The sequence below is a fragment of the Varanus komodoensis genome, unplaced genomic scaffold (assembly GCF_004798865.1).
Source record: "Varanus komodoensis strain SLA01 unplaced genomic scaffold, ASM479886v1 scaffold9, whole genome shotgun sequence".
Taxonomy (NCBI): domain Eukaryota; kingdom Metazoa; phylum Chordata; class Lepidosauria; order Squamata; family Varanidae; genus Varanus; species Varanus komodoensis.
Window position 1 is genome coordinate 14,168,457 of NW_025336598.1, and position 14,354 is coordinate 14,182,810.

At 39.6% G+C, this 14,354-nt stretch overlaps 1 protein-coding gene across 2 annotated transcripts in view; it reads left to right on the forward strand.

The window, feature by feature from the left end:
- Positions 1-14,354, forward strand: part of RBPJ (recombination signal binding protein for immunoglobulin kappa J region) — a 48,037-nt gene that overhangs the window by 3,912 nt on the left and 29,771 nt on the right. The window contains exon 1 of one of the 2 annotated variants that reach the window (XM_044417690.1): positions 8,751-9,391. The exons of the other annotated variant lie outside the window; for it this stretch is intronic. The gene's annotated coding sequence lies outside the window, so the exon portion shown is untranslated. Of the gene's footprint in view, positions 1-8,750; positions 9,392-14,354 lie in introns of those variants that run through there. 2 annotated transcript variants of the gene reach the window in all.

Here is a 14,354-nt window from a genome sequence, read left to right on the forward strand (position 1 = left end):
TAAAAGACTTTAAGAAACACTTCCATATAAAACTGAAACATCTTAAACAAAATACAACATTTTAATAATGATAATACAATAATAATAAGTACTGAACTCCACACTAAGTGCATGTGATCTGAAACACATTGATTTGGATACACTAGTTTTTCATGAGCATGATAATCTACAGTACTGTAGTGCTGCTGCGGAAGCAGTTCTGACTTCACTGCTTGCTGCTTTTTCCCCTCCTCTTTCCTTTCCCTCCTTCCTATCCTTCCTTCCTTTTTCCTCTCCTTGCTGCCTGCCGCCTCTTCTGCTTGCCTCTCAAGGATGAGGCGGGACTTCTGGGTTTGCTTGTTTGTAAGTAGGGGTTGTTCTTAACTCAGACATTTGTAACGGGAACTGGGTGTACTTCCATATTAATTTGCCCTGGCTCTTCCAAATAGGCTATTTCAGTGTTTTTGAACATGCTTGTACATTGGTGATTATCAAGGATTAGAGTTTTCATCATTGTGAAGCAATCCTTTAGAAACCTACTCTTCTGCATGCCTTTGTGAATATCGTAGTCACTGTTCTCTTGAAATAGGGATTGCTCTGCTTGTTTAGGTGTGCCAGGAGTCCCTAGTGCAGTTCACATGAGTGCCTTTGCACCCAATGGCACCTGCAAAGGAATCCTCTAAATGGAGCCTGTGGGCACATGAATTTTTTATTATTCCCTTTTTTTTTTTAGGATAAATATATGCACATGGATTTGTTTGAAATGCATATACCTTTCTAGTAGTGATAGAAAGTTATAGCTTCAGCAAAGTTGGACCAAAATTCCAAATAAGTATCCATTTGAAGGTGGTATCTGTATGCCTCATGTTCATGTATTGACTATCCCAGATGATTGCATTATAGGAAGTGCATGTTTATCCTTCAGATTTTGCAGTATCAGTTTTTAACTGTCAAATGGGAGGGAAAGTCACTTTTCCTGCAGCAGGTAAATTATTAGTTAATTTATCTGCTTCATAGTGACCTTCTGTGAAGCAAGTAATTTAAAGAGTATGTATATCAGTGAATATTAAATACTGTTTGAGTACAATATTTATCTGTGTAATAATCTCCTCCCAAAAAAGGAGCAGATAGCACACATTGCCTCAACATATGTTTAACTGAATAGGATGCAGCAGGCAAATGTGACAGGTAGATATGCCAAAGTGGTGATCTACAGTTTAGGCATTGGTAGTGATGTCCTTTGCAGTTTTTCAAATTCCCAAATGTGCACATGGGTCCAAAATGGTTGAGAACCTCTGAGGTATGCATTTTACAAGGTACTGAGCAGTTCTAGTCATGCTTTTTGCTCATCTGTGAATAAATGTATGTTAGCTAACTGCAGTCCTGAATAATTCTTTTCCATTTGATAATAAAAAAGTTCAGCTAATCAAATTCCAGCTAAATGACACTAGTTTTTTTCTCATGCCTCTTTTCCATGTAAAGTGGCTTTCTGCAACAACAAAAAATGTACACGATATATGGCATTGTTTTTAAATAATTTTTGCACATCATATCACAATTTAAATAATCAAACACATAGAAACATTTCACATTAATAAATATACTCTAGAATTAAACAATCTAATAATTATACTCAGGTCAAACTAATCTAAACAGCAAAAATGACCACAGGAGTAGCAACTTTTGAAATTGGAGTCAGTCAGTCAGGGCCCTGCCCTCCCAGGCCAGGTGGAATGAGTTGGTGAGGCAGGAACCAGAACTTGCAGAACTCACAGCTAGATGGTCTCTAACTGTATAGCTATTCTTAAGTGTTATCACTGTTCATGGAAACATGACAGGTCCTTGCCACAACCCAAAACTTGGACTTGCTTTGCCTGGATTTCAGCTCCAGTTGCTACCTTCCCATGTTACGTCCTCTTTTACACAAGATGAAGAAACAAAGGTTCCTGCCATGTTTTCCATTTTTCTTGTTTAAATATTTCATACTCTCTGTAGTCTGTAAAGAAACCATGCATATAAAGAAATAAGGAACATATTTATGCTGTTTTAGACTTATGGTCAGTTTAATTCCATTAAAAAAAAAAACTTCACTTCCAGCTGGCTTTCCATCTAAGCAACCCTTGCAAATTTGAAGATCCGTTTCACACATTTTTTCTTACATATATGTAAGAAAAGTGTTATCTGTAAAGAACTACAAAGTCTCTAGGTGATTTCCTAACTAGAGAAGCTGGGATTTGAACCAGAAGACTTCAAAGCTGTACTCCTCTATTGACCAATAGCCTAAATTGGATAATTATTATTGAATTAAAGTGTGGACGAGCAAGATCTTTAGTCCTTGGTTTGCAGCTGAGATGTTGGCCCATTTAATGTCCAGTGAAGAATTATCTTGTCATCTGATGTGTATAGTATCTCAACAATATTATTACTGCCTCAATTCCTCGCTTTAGCCTTCTGTACTTGTAATCTTACATACCATAAGACTAGATGATTTTATACTTGTTTAGGAGAGGTAGCTGCATTTATTTTTCAGTTGATAACTGTGTTCATGGTTCAGAAAAGGTTTAGAGTAGCAAATACCAATTAAATTAATCTATAATGCTATTCTGAAAGCACTAGGAAAATATGCTTTAACATTTCTGTACCGGAGACTTGAAGAATAAACTTAAATTGGCATAGATTAAAATAATTATCTGTATGTCAAGCCATCACTCTTTCACCAACATTTTGCCTTTCCAAAGAGCTGCTTTTACTGGCATTCTCTTTTCCTCCGGAGTCTAAGCTCCCCCATCTGGCTATACATTGTACTTTGCTTGGTTTTGTTCATCTGTTGGTGGGTCGGTAGCAGATCCCGCTTCATAGGATAACATTTCCATAAAGAATCTATTCCTAGACCACCACAAAATAACTAATTCTTCATAGGAATGTAGTGAAACATTCCTATGAAAAATCTTCATTTTGAGGAATGTAGTGAAACATTTGGGTTCAAATGAATGGAATAGCTACCTAAGAGTAAAGTGGCCTTCTTCAGGTGGCACCTTAAAAGGTGGGGAATAGATGTAGGCAGGAATTGTTCTTTGAATTGGTATCAGAAAGACTTGTAGGGCACAATTCTATGCATGGTTAGGCAGAAATAACTGCTATAATTCCCAGCTTTCCCCAATCATCATGGCTCTAAATGGCATGTTGGGAACTTTTCTGATTAAACATGCATAAAAGTGTGCCTTTAAAGTGTAGGCTTTAGAAGAGGAAGCAGCCCATTTCCACTTAATTTCAAGTAGCAAAATGTCTAGAGCCCAGACTGAGCTCCTGGCTGTATTGACTTGTTTTTCAGTAGGGCTTCCCTTACTGTCTATGCCAATTAGAGCTGAGTTGAAGTTTTCAAATTTGTGAAGATGGGTGATATCCTGAGGGAGTGTGTGTATTTGCATTTACCCTATTTCTGCGCTCTGTCAAAATTCATGTTAGAACAGCTTGGTTGTTAGCTTCAACTGAGCGATATTCCTGGTAAAATATGCCCTGGGAACAATCCTATGTAATGACATAGTGTTGTTCCCAGTGGTATTTTGAGGGGGGAAACATGGGGTTCCTCATTTGCCACAAGTGTCTATGAACACCTCGGGTAAATTGGCTTTGGGTAAAAAGCTAACAGTGCCAAGCAGGAGCTGCAGTAGCAAGGAGTAGGAACCAATCTGATAGTACATCCGACTGATATACTTTCAGGATGTAGAATAACACTAAGGACTCTGGATGTTAAAACTGAGTGAAAATGCCTCCTGCTGTTTAATGTTTCAGCCAGGGTCACACATTTCTTGACCATTTCAACTATTGTAGGATTTTTGGGCTAAGTTTTTTGACTCTTGTTATCAACAGTGACATGAATCCTTTTTTCTTAAACTTAACACAAAAACCTGTTTTTTAGCGTTTGTGCAAGTGGTGGTGCTCTGGTTAGTAACTGGTGGCCATTGTTCTCACACACTGGAATGTTTTTGATGTGGCAGGTACAACTTTTTGGTGGAACCTGCCACTTCACAACTCAGTGTCCTGGAGTGATGACTTATTCAGAAGATTTGGGATGGGGAGGGTTGCAGTCTCCAGTGGCTCTGCCTGTCACACACTTTATTATTTTATGAAGCAACGATTATGGACCATGGCATCTAGTTATTGGTCTAGTAATACTTGCAGCATGAAATATATTGATACCTAAAGATGAATTAAATATTTCATTTTCTCTATGGAATTCTGTTATCTATACCAAAAGTTAATATAGAGATATATATATTATAATGCTTACCTTTTCTAGCATTTTAAAATACGTATTTACCTGGACAGCATAGGTTAGAAATTCTTAATTCTATCCCTGGCTTTATTACTAGATTTGTTGCTTTTATGTTTTATCAATGTTGGCTGTTATATTACTGTATTGATTTTTTTTCCAAATTATACAGAACTTTGTAGTGGTAAGCTGCCCTAGAAAGGCCTTCTGGACTTAAAGACAGTCAAGAAATATCTTAAAATACTAAACAATACTAGAGTATTTCACATTCTCCCTCTTTCAAGTCACTCTGATTATTGTACCTGCAGTTCTAGTTACTGTGTTTTTGTTAAGAGTGTAGGGGGATTACTAGCTCATGGACCTTTGTACAGTTGAAAAATAGTAATAGCTTCTGGTTAGAGCAGAAGGTGCACTCTACCTTGGCTAAATTAGAAAGGATGAGTTTGCCTGATATAATAAAACATGATGGCTTACTTGTTCACTCACTAATCTGTGTTATTCCTGATAGATGATTGACCACTCACTGCAGCTTATTATGGCTTCCCCCACTTAGTACTCCCAGCTGCACCCTGCACAGATCCCAGGTTTTTTTTTTTTTTAATCCCTTCTGTTATTATCCCTACGGAGTGAAACTTTTCTGCTTCCTGCCCCACTTGCTACTGATTTGCTGTCCTGATTTTCTTTTTGTAAGCTGCTTAAAAATTATTTTAGTCCTTGGGAAATATGCTAATAGATCTGATTTTTTCCTATTCACAAGTGTTCACATTTGCCTGTTGGCTATTTACTTTTTTTTACTTTAATAGCAGTACATATCCCTTCTGTATGTATTGAAATTCCACCTGTCAATGTCATCCTCTCGGTGGCTATGCTCACACATAACACTAATGAATACCATGAAATTACCTTTCCTTCTTGAGGTCCTGTGTTTACATATTCGTGAGGTAAATACTCATGAGTAATCTCTGCTTCCATCTACCCTCCCAATGGAGGCATGCAGTCCATCAGCCCGTGTGGTTAGGAAGCAATCCCAGCATGCACTGCTCTGTCCTGCATCACCTGTCTCTCTCCCATTGGCCTGCATGTCCCCCTGGGTGTGTTTTCAGCCAGTCACTGCTTCTTTTTTTCCCCTATTGCTTTGTGGATCCTGCCTACACATTAGACTGAGACTGAGACAGTGCCTCTGCTGAAGCAGCAGAGCAGCACCCTCCACTGCGGCTGCGCTTTCTGCCCATGCATAAGCACCCACCCAAGTATCTCCCCCCATTTGCAGCACATGTGCCTGACACACCCTGACAGCCCAGCATACTGGGGGCTGCAGCAAGGGCTCTGTTGCCAGGGATGGAGGGAGCACACCATGCTGGGCACACTCACTGGGATGCTTTCCCTGGTAGTGAAGCCATGTGCACTGCTTCAGCACAGGGCAGTGACCAGGCAGGAGCACCATGCATGTCTGCAACCATGTTTGCTGCTGCTGGAGGGGCTCCCTGTTATTCCTCCTGGTGCATATTCCCTGATGCTTGTCTGCCCTCCTACCTCCATGCCTGTGTCTCTGCCCCCTTGCTGCTTCATCACAAGGTTTGACCATGCAAGAGAGAGATGCTCATCTTGTGAGGTATGTGCAAAGTTGGCATGCTAGTCAGCAGTGAAGAGGTGAGGGAGTGGGCAGGCAAGGTGGCAAGCATGGTGGCAGTGGTGGAGTGGCTGAGCTTTGGAGAATATACCCTGGAAGTGATGACAGGGAGCACAGGGCAACCAGTCTGCACCCTGTCCTCTGCTCTTGCTGCCAAACGTGCCGGCAGAAACAAATTAGTGGAAAAACACTGTAAGTGGCTTCACTCATAACAGCAAGCAATGCTGAAACAAGAAAACCTTAGAACAAACAATTGGTTCTCTATGGTGATTCACGGTAACCAAGTTTCACCATGTTTCCGGGATTCATACATAATGACAAGCCATTCCTGCTATGGCTTGCCATTATGTGTGAATACAGTCATTGTGTTAAGTCTCGAGCTAATGTTGTTCAACTTCTTTCCCCACTTCAGTGCTTCTCTTACCAAACTTTGAAAGTAGACAGGTGCACTATGGGAGTTTGGGTATACTTACTGCACAAATCCTGTTTTTTAAACCTTATTTTCTGTCATTCACAGTTCAGAAGTAAAATACAGAAACCCATTTCTGATGTTTGGTACACCCATAGTCCTGCAGCGAGTACACTTGCCCAGCTCAGTAACTCCATTTCATTCAGCTGCCATTTCTGGAGTTCACGTTTAAGGGAAGCATTGTAGTGTTCCTTCTACAGATGTCAGATGTGAGTTTCATCTCACAGTATTATGAGTGAGATTTCAATGCATTCATGCAGGATTTGACCTGTGCCATTGATAAGAGAAGAACTAAGTAGTGGACAGGAAAATACCCAGAGTTATGAAGAGAAAAATAATCATAAAAAGCAAACCCACTTGTGTACCTCGAAAGCACAGAAAAATAGCTTTTTGGAAAGGTTGTGTGCAAGTTAAAAACATTCCCTGGTGTATTGGTAGAGGGAGGCATCAATAATGACCTGGTGAGGAACACCATGATTTTTGCTGCTCTTTGCAGGTGGCTCTGTAGTCACGTCAGACAAGCCAATTACAAGTAATTGTGCTGGGTTCACATGTCATGGTAAGCCACTTGGAATAACCCAGCAACAAACCATTGATTTTAAGGGTGGCTTGTGCATGGTTCAGTCATAGTGTCAAGCCACTCTGGAACAAACAAGAGAGATAACCCACTGTGACTTATCACATTGTATGAACCAGGTCAGTACAAATTAAGTGACAAGCCTTCTACTGTCTTTCTTTTAAGCAATATTTCAGTTAGCCACTAATCATTAACCTTCCTGTTAAAATGTACACTAGCAAGCTGCTTCAGCCTGGTGTCCACTGGATGTTTTCAGTTTCAGTTCCCATCAGTCCTAGCCAGTCTGGTCAGTGGCAAGGAAAGTTCCTAGAGAACACCAGTTTGTAGAAGGCTGGGGTACAGCATTTTAATTGTGTAAAAGTAATTTAACTTTTCCCCATAGATGTAAAGGAAAGAATGTGCATTGGCAGCTGTATGTCTCTTAAAAGCAGTGCTGAATAAAGTTGTCTTCCTTACTCTGCTCTTTAATTCAACCACTTTTAAAATTCCATGTTATTTAATGAGTAATTTTTCTCAGATACATTCACAGTTGTGTGATACAGTGTACGTTGTTTATTATTGGAGGTATTGTAGACTATTCTAAGGAGAATGGAAAATAGAAGAATTATGAAGATGCCAGTGTGGCTGTTTAAAGATTTTTCTGATATGTGTCACAGATGGAAGAAAGGAGATATGTAACTTAAGTTGTATAGTAGAGTAACCTGAACTGTAAAGACGGCTTCAGGAAAGCTGTGGTTTGCAAGGGATGCTAAAGACCACAAAAAAAAAAAAAAAAAGGTTTTTTATTATTGTTTTGGGTCAAGAAGAACAAAGAAAAAGGACAGATGCATCAAGGAATCCACACATTAGTTGAGATGGCAAAGTATTAATAGGTGACAGATGAAGTAGAACAACTCAAATTCTTTTTTTGCCTCGCTTTTCTCTCATAAGGATAATGGTAGTCAACCTAGGAAAAGTAGATTGGTTTAATAAAATGAAATAAGGAAGTACTTGAAAACCAGAATAGGTAAGCAGTTGATTGGCATATTTTAAATAATTCAGCTCTCTATGGGCAGATGAATTATATCCCACAGCTTGCAGATGTTGTTTTAGAGCTGCTGTTATTTTGAAGAATGGGTGAGATGCCAAAAGACAAATGTTATCCCTGTTTCAAACAGGAAGAAGGTAGAAGGTAGAAGGAAACTATTAGTCTAACACTAATGCTGGGTAAAGTTGCCAAATTATCAGAAGCTGCATGTGTCTCATACTAGATACTAGGAAATTGATGTACCAACTAAAATCAGCTAAAAAGCAAAGTTCAAAATATCTTAATTGCCAGAAGATAACATTATTTTATTGTATATACAAACCAGGGACATATGCAGCAAAATTTGTGAAAGCCTTTCTTTAGATTATGGGAAAGAGACAAAATATAATTTTTCATTTGATTCTGAAGACCCGTGAAGAAAAACTCTAAACATTCAATAGATTCTGTCACTATTTTTGTCTGTAAAAGTTAAGGGGAGGAAATGTACTATGCTCAATTTAAATTCAGTATGTTTTTTCTTTTACTTTTGCCTTTGTGTTTAGAAAATTAATATTTTTTAAGCAAAAACTCCAATGCTATCTTGACTGGCTAGAACACAGGACCAAATCTAGCAAGATGAGATTCTGTAGAGATCAATGTAAAATTCTGCTCCCCCCCCCCCCCCCCAAAAAAATCAAAGACATGAATGCAGGAGACCTGATTAAGCAGCAGTATTTGTAAAGAGGATCTAGGTTTCTCAGTCAATCCCATCTTGAATTTGAGCTGGCGGTCTGATTGCAGCTGCTAAAGATGCAAGTACATGCTTAATTTGAATTAACAGAAACTTACTGTCTAGATCACAAGATGTAATAAAACTGCCCAGAGAGCTGTGTGTGTGTTTGGCTAAAGGCCGGTATAGAAAATAGTTTCACTCTGTCCTGCTCCATTCAGGCCGCATCTGGAGTACTGTGTACAGTTCTATAAAGCAGAGTCAGTTCCTGTGAATCAGCTTTGGGCTTTCCCATTTTTCATTGAGAAATCCATGGCATGTTGCTATATGTCAAGCAAATGGAACACATGTGCTTTTTAAAAATCAGGTCTATTTAAAATAAACTTAAATCTTATCCATAGATTTGAGTGACAATATTGAAGTAGTAGTTGCACTATACATTAGGTGTACAACTTAGGAAATGTGGCACTAGAAATAATTGGACACCTGTGGAAAACATAAAAGCAGTCCACCTTAGAGCAAAATCGTTAATAAAACAGAAGCTAACATTGCACTGATATTCTGGAGCAAAACAGCCATTTACGTAAATGGAGCCTTGGACTTTTCAACTTGTTTGCTGGGGCATAGCGGTTGTTGTCCTCTTTACCTTTACAGACTTCTGTAATGTGACATTTTGCCCGTCCATGAACTTCTACTGAAATGACTGAGATGACACGGTCATAGAAAGGTTAGCACAGTTTAATGAAAATGGTACTAGGTAGTAGGTCCTAAATATGGGTATGTGACCTCAAAACAAACTTTAAAAAAAAAAAAAAGATTGGACCCTTAGCTGTCTGACAGTTTGGGTAGGTTTTCATTGCAACTGTCTATGTATAGCACTGAACTCAATTCCTTCAATAGAAATGAGAGAAAAGATGAAGAAACATTTTAAAAACGACTTAAAGTTACTTTTAGATAAAAAGACTTTACCATCAGACATTAATATGAAAGAGAGCAAAAGAGTGATTTTAAAACTGTATATATGTTCTATGGTCATCTGCTTCAGTTGTAGTAAATGAATGTATATAAAAATGAAAATGGAAAAGCTAATTTTAAGTTTTCAGTTGTGTAAAGTGAATGCTGGAGGCTAAACTATTTAATATTATCCCCTACTGTTTTCCTGAGGAGATTAGACAGTGTGCTTGTGACCACAGATCTTCCCAAGTCATGTCAATTGCTCAAGTCTACCATGGTAGTCTTACAATATAGAGTGTTCCTGTGTTAAAAGCAACTAGTTGGCACCCTGAATATATGAGTTGACATATGATGAAGATTTTGGCTTGATTTATATTATTTCTGATCTTCAGATAATGTCTGTGCTTTCTATTTAATATTAGTTTCATTTAAGCAATTCATTTGAAATGGTTTCTAGGAATTGACTTCAGTTGAGCAGTTAGAACATAAGAACATTAAGAACGTAAGAGAAGCCATGCACTTAATGCCAAACTGGCTGTACACAGGAACCCCTCAAGCAGGATGGGTACAAGACATTTGGTTGCCCAAGCTCCTCAGCAACTGTTGCATGCATGCAGTCTCTGACAATGGAGTTAGCCCATACTAGCAAAGCTAGTAGCCACTGAATTGGTCCAGTTCCCTTTTAAAGCCATCCACATTGTTGCCCATCTCTATACTTTTTCCAATTCACTAATGCCCTTTTTCAGGTAAGGCAACCAGAACTGTACACAATATTCTAAGTGCAGTCACACAAAAGATTTATATAAGGGGACTACAATCTTGGCAGTTACAGTTTCTATTTCATTCCTAATTATGCCTAATATGGAGTTTGCCTTTTTCACAGCATCTATGCACTGCTTATATTTTTACCAACCATTTTCATCCCACCCAGCCACATCCCTTTCTTGCTCAGTCACTGCTAGCTCAATTCCTGTCAGCATATATGTGAGGTTGGGATTTTTTTGCCTCAACTTGCATTATTTTACACTTGTTTACATTGAACTGCATTTTTCATTTTGATGTCCATTCTCGCAGCTTGGAGAGATCCTTTGGAGCTTTTCATAATCCCATTTTATTTTAACCATCCTAAATAGTTCGGTGTCACCAGTAAACCTGACCACTTCACTGTTTATTCCTAATTCCAAACATTTACGTTGAATTGCATTGGTTCTAATTTACTGGCTTCACTGGTTACATCCCTCCACTGAGAGAAATGGCCATTTATTCCCACTCTCTGTTTCCTGTTCTTTAAGCAGTCAGTGACCCATAAGTGGATCCCTTCTCCTTTTTATTCCATGATTGCTAAGTTTTTTTCAGGAGCCTTTGGTGCTGGACATCAAAGGCCTTTTGGAAGCCTAAGTAAACAGTGTTTACCAGATCACACTTTGTCCACATGCTTATTGATGCTCTCACTTATTTCTAATAGGCTGTGTTAGCTGCATTGTGTCAGTTACTTCAAAGTCTTAAGAACTACAGTAGGTATTATGTTTTCATAGGTAAAGGATTCCTCCCATAATGTGTTAGGAGTAAACAGGTGACACATGAGTGAACAAAACCATCCAGCTATAGATGGCAGCCTACCAAGTGTTTGACACACATTTTTGCTGTTTCTTGGGTTCATATGACTTGTGATATTTGTTCACTTTGATTGGCCTGATCTATTTGGATAAAATGTATGTATGCATGAGACAAAAAAAAGTATTGGGAAATGTTCCTAACCCTTATTTTCAGTCTGGGACTAGACAGAGCAACATGAATGCCCATATAATTGTCCTGTGGTTTGAAAGGCTTCCAAAACCCAGCGCAATGGTGAGGACAATCCCTGCCCCCTCAATTTCACTCATTATTTCATCAGGCTGAATAGAGGGGAGTTGGAAACCAGGGTCATTCTGTTTGCTCTGTTGTCAGACTGTAGTCTGTTGGGAAGCTCTGTCCCTCCGCTGTCACCTGGCAGCAACACATTTTATCAGATGGAACAGAGAAAGAGGTGGGAAGTAGAACTATTCAGTCTGCTGAGAGCATTTCATTCCACCTTTCCCAGAACTGTTTCTGATTAAGCTCTTCATTAAGTTTTAATATGTAACTTTAAGGTTAATACAGTCCCTGATTAACCTTAAAGTTACATATTGGTGTGGAAGCCCCTCTATGAGTTTTTTTTTTTTTTTTTTTGGCTGAAAAGCAAAGTAAAATATGATGAATAAACTTGAGAAGAAGGAGCTTGAAGTGAAACAGTTAAACAAGCCCGAAAAGTAGGTGGCCTGTTGGTTTGATCCATGCTTCCCAAGCATTTGGAGTGTCTTAAATACAGTTTATCATGCTTACCAGTGAATAGTAACTTACCGTATTTTTCGCTCTATAAGTTGCACTTGACCATAAGACGCACCTAGTTTTTAGAGGAGGGATCCATGGAAAGTTTCCTGATAATCACAGGCACATTCCCCATCACTTCCCCATGGGCTTCATTAAAAGACTGGTTGCCATTTGAAAACACCACCGACCTGTGATTACAACTCTCACCTGTGCTGGAGGAGGGGGGCGGAGCAGGGCACGCCAAGCTCGTGCCGGCCAGGTGTGGTGCAGCCGGGCCGGCAGTGTGCCGGCAGTGGTCTTCTGGGTGGCGCAGCGGCAGCAGGTCTTCCCGGGCGGTGGGGGTGAGCAGTCCGTCTCTCCGTGCGGCTGGTGGGTTAAAGCCCGCGGCTGCTCCTCCTCTGCACCGCTCCCCCTGAGTGGCACAGCTCTCACCTGCGCCGGAGCAGGGCGGGGGGGTGGAGCAGCACGCGCTGAGCGCGTGCCAGCCAGGTGGTGCCACGTGGTGCAGGCGGGCCGGCAGCGTCCCGGCAACACACACGCATTCGTTCTATAAGACGCACAGACATTTCCCCTTTTGAGGGGGAAAAAGTGCGTCTTATAGAGTGAAAAATATGGTACTCACTGCATCCAAAGAAATTGTGGAACCCTGAAATATCTTTAGTGATTGTTGAAAGCATCAAGCCCTTGATAACATCACAGTCATCAAGTGCATAAATGATTCCTTGAAAGGAAAAAGATGGGATGTAAATATAATGCAAGAAAAAATGAAATTTAACCTCTATCACTCAGAAAGAGGTTACTGTCTGTCAGGAGTCTGAGGACTTACTAGTGTTGGTCCTAAAACCTTGTATGATCAAAATTCACAGCATAATTTGTTACATTTTCCCTCCACCAACACACACATAGAGTCAGCAGTGTCTCCTAATACTTTCTTATAGGTTATACCACAGATGGGAAATTTCTAAGTCTTCATATGCTCTTGTATTTCAGCCCCCATCAGTCCAAGCCAACAGGGCTAATGGTCAGGCATGATGGTAGTAGTGAAGAACTTGTGACCTTCCAGATGATGCTAGAGTAAAACTGATCTGTGCTATTATTGCTGGGATTTGCACACTACTCTGCTTCTTATGTGTGTCACCAGCAAAATTGCTCCTTCCTTTCATCCAGTATAGCAAATGATCAGTGGAGGTCATAGCACTGTCCCTGTAACACTGTCCCTTTCTTAGCAGCTTCATGCATTCAGTTTTGAAGAACACGAAGGACTTTTCCACTTTTATATGATGGCTATTTGTGTGAAAAGGTGACACAGATGTTACCACATGAGACAACAGACATCAGATTGTATGAAATGGCAGTATAACTGCCAAGTTTATGCAGTACCTAAGTGCTGAGAATTTATCAGCAATTTCTGAAAATAAAGTTACTGGATCAGATTGGTTGGAGACATGTTATCAAGTTGTACTTTTAGTGTTAGTAAATTCTTCCATTTTGGTGGGTACAAATAACATGTTAATGATACTTGGAATCTGATAAAAGTTGGGCCGGTTTATACTTCGTTCATTTATTATGGTCAAGATCAGGAAGGCTGATTTATATAGCATTTGGCATTTATGCTTTTATACACAGTTGAAAATGAGAATCCACTCACTCACCTCCCATCTGCAGCATGCCAAGCATTATAGGTGACCTGGGTCATCGGTATGAACATTCATCTGCCTTATCTTTGAAGTATTTTATCGTGTTCTTTGTTCTTGTATGCTAATATGAATGTTCACACTTATTACTGTGCACTCCTGTAAAGGCAAGGAGAGGATTCATGAGTTTAGGAATTATTTGTGTCACACCATGTGTGACATCTTTTTAGCACCACATTTGAGTTGGGAAAATATATAGTGAGTATGATTCATTCTCTCTCTCTCTCTCTCTCTCTCTCTCTCTCTCTCTCTCTCTTTGTGTGTGTGTGTGGGGGGGGGGGGGGGGGAAGTGCTATTTGAGGAAACTTCCTAATGCAGTATGTGATATTGTTCCAGTTTGGAAGGAGTTTCCATTTAAATAACTTCTTTAAGTGCCTACTTTTCTTTGCTGTTTTCCAAAACACAGAGGCAATGATGTGCTTTCAAAATCCATCTTCATTCTGTTGTTTCTAATTGTTCTTACTCATGACAAAATGAGCCTATTTTAATTAAATAAATTTAATTAAATCAGCTTAAGTGCACATGCTCTCTTGCCATGGTGTGCAGTTTCAGAAGCTTTGACCAATGAGATTCTAAAGTCATTATTCATCCTCAACTCTTTAAGAATTGTGCTATTAACAGCTGTTAAAAGCCAGAAAGCTAGGGCAGCTCAGCAAAATAAGGGTAAAGTGCTGGTTTTCTTGGTCATTTGGT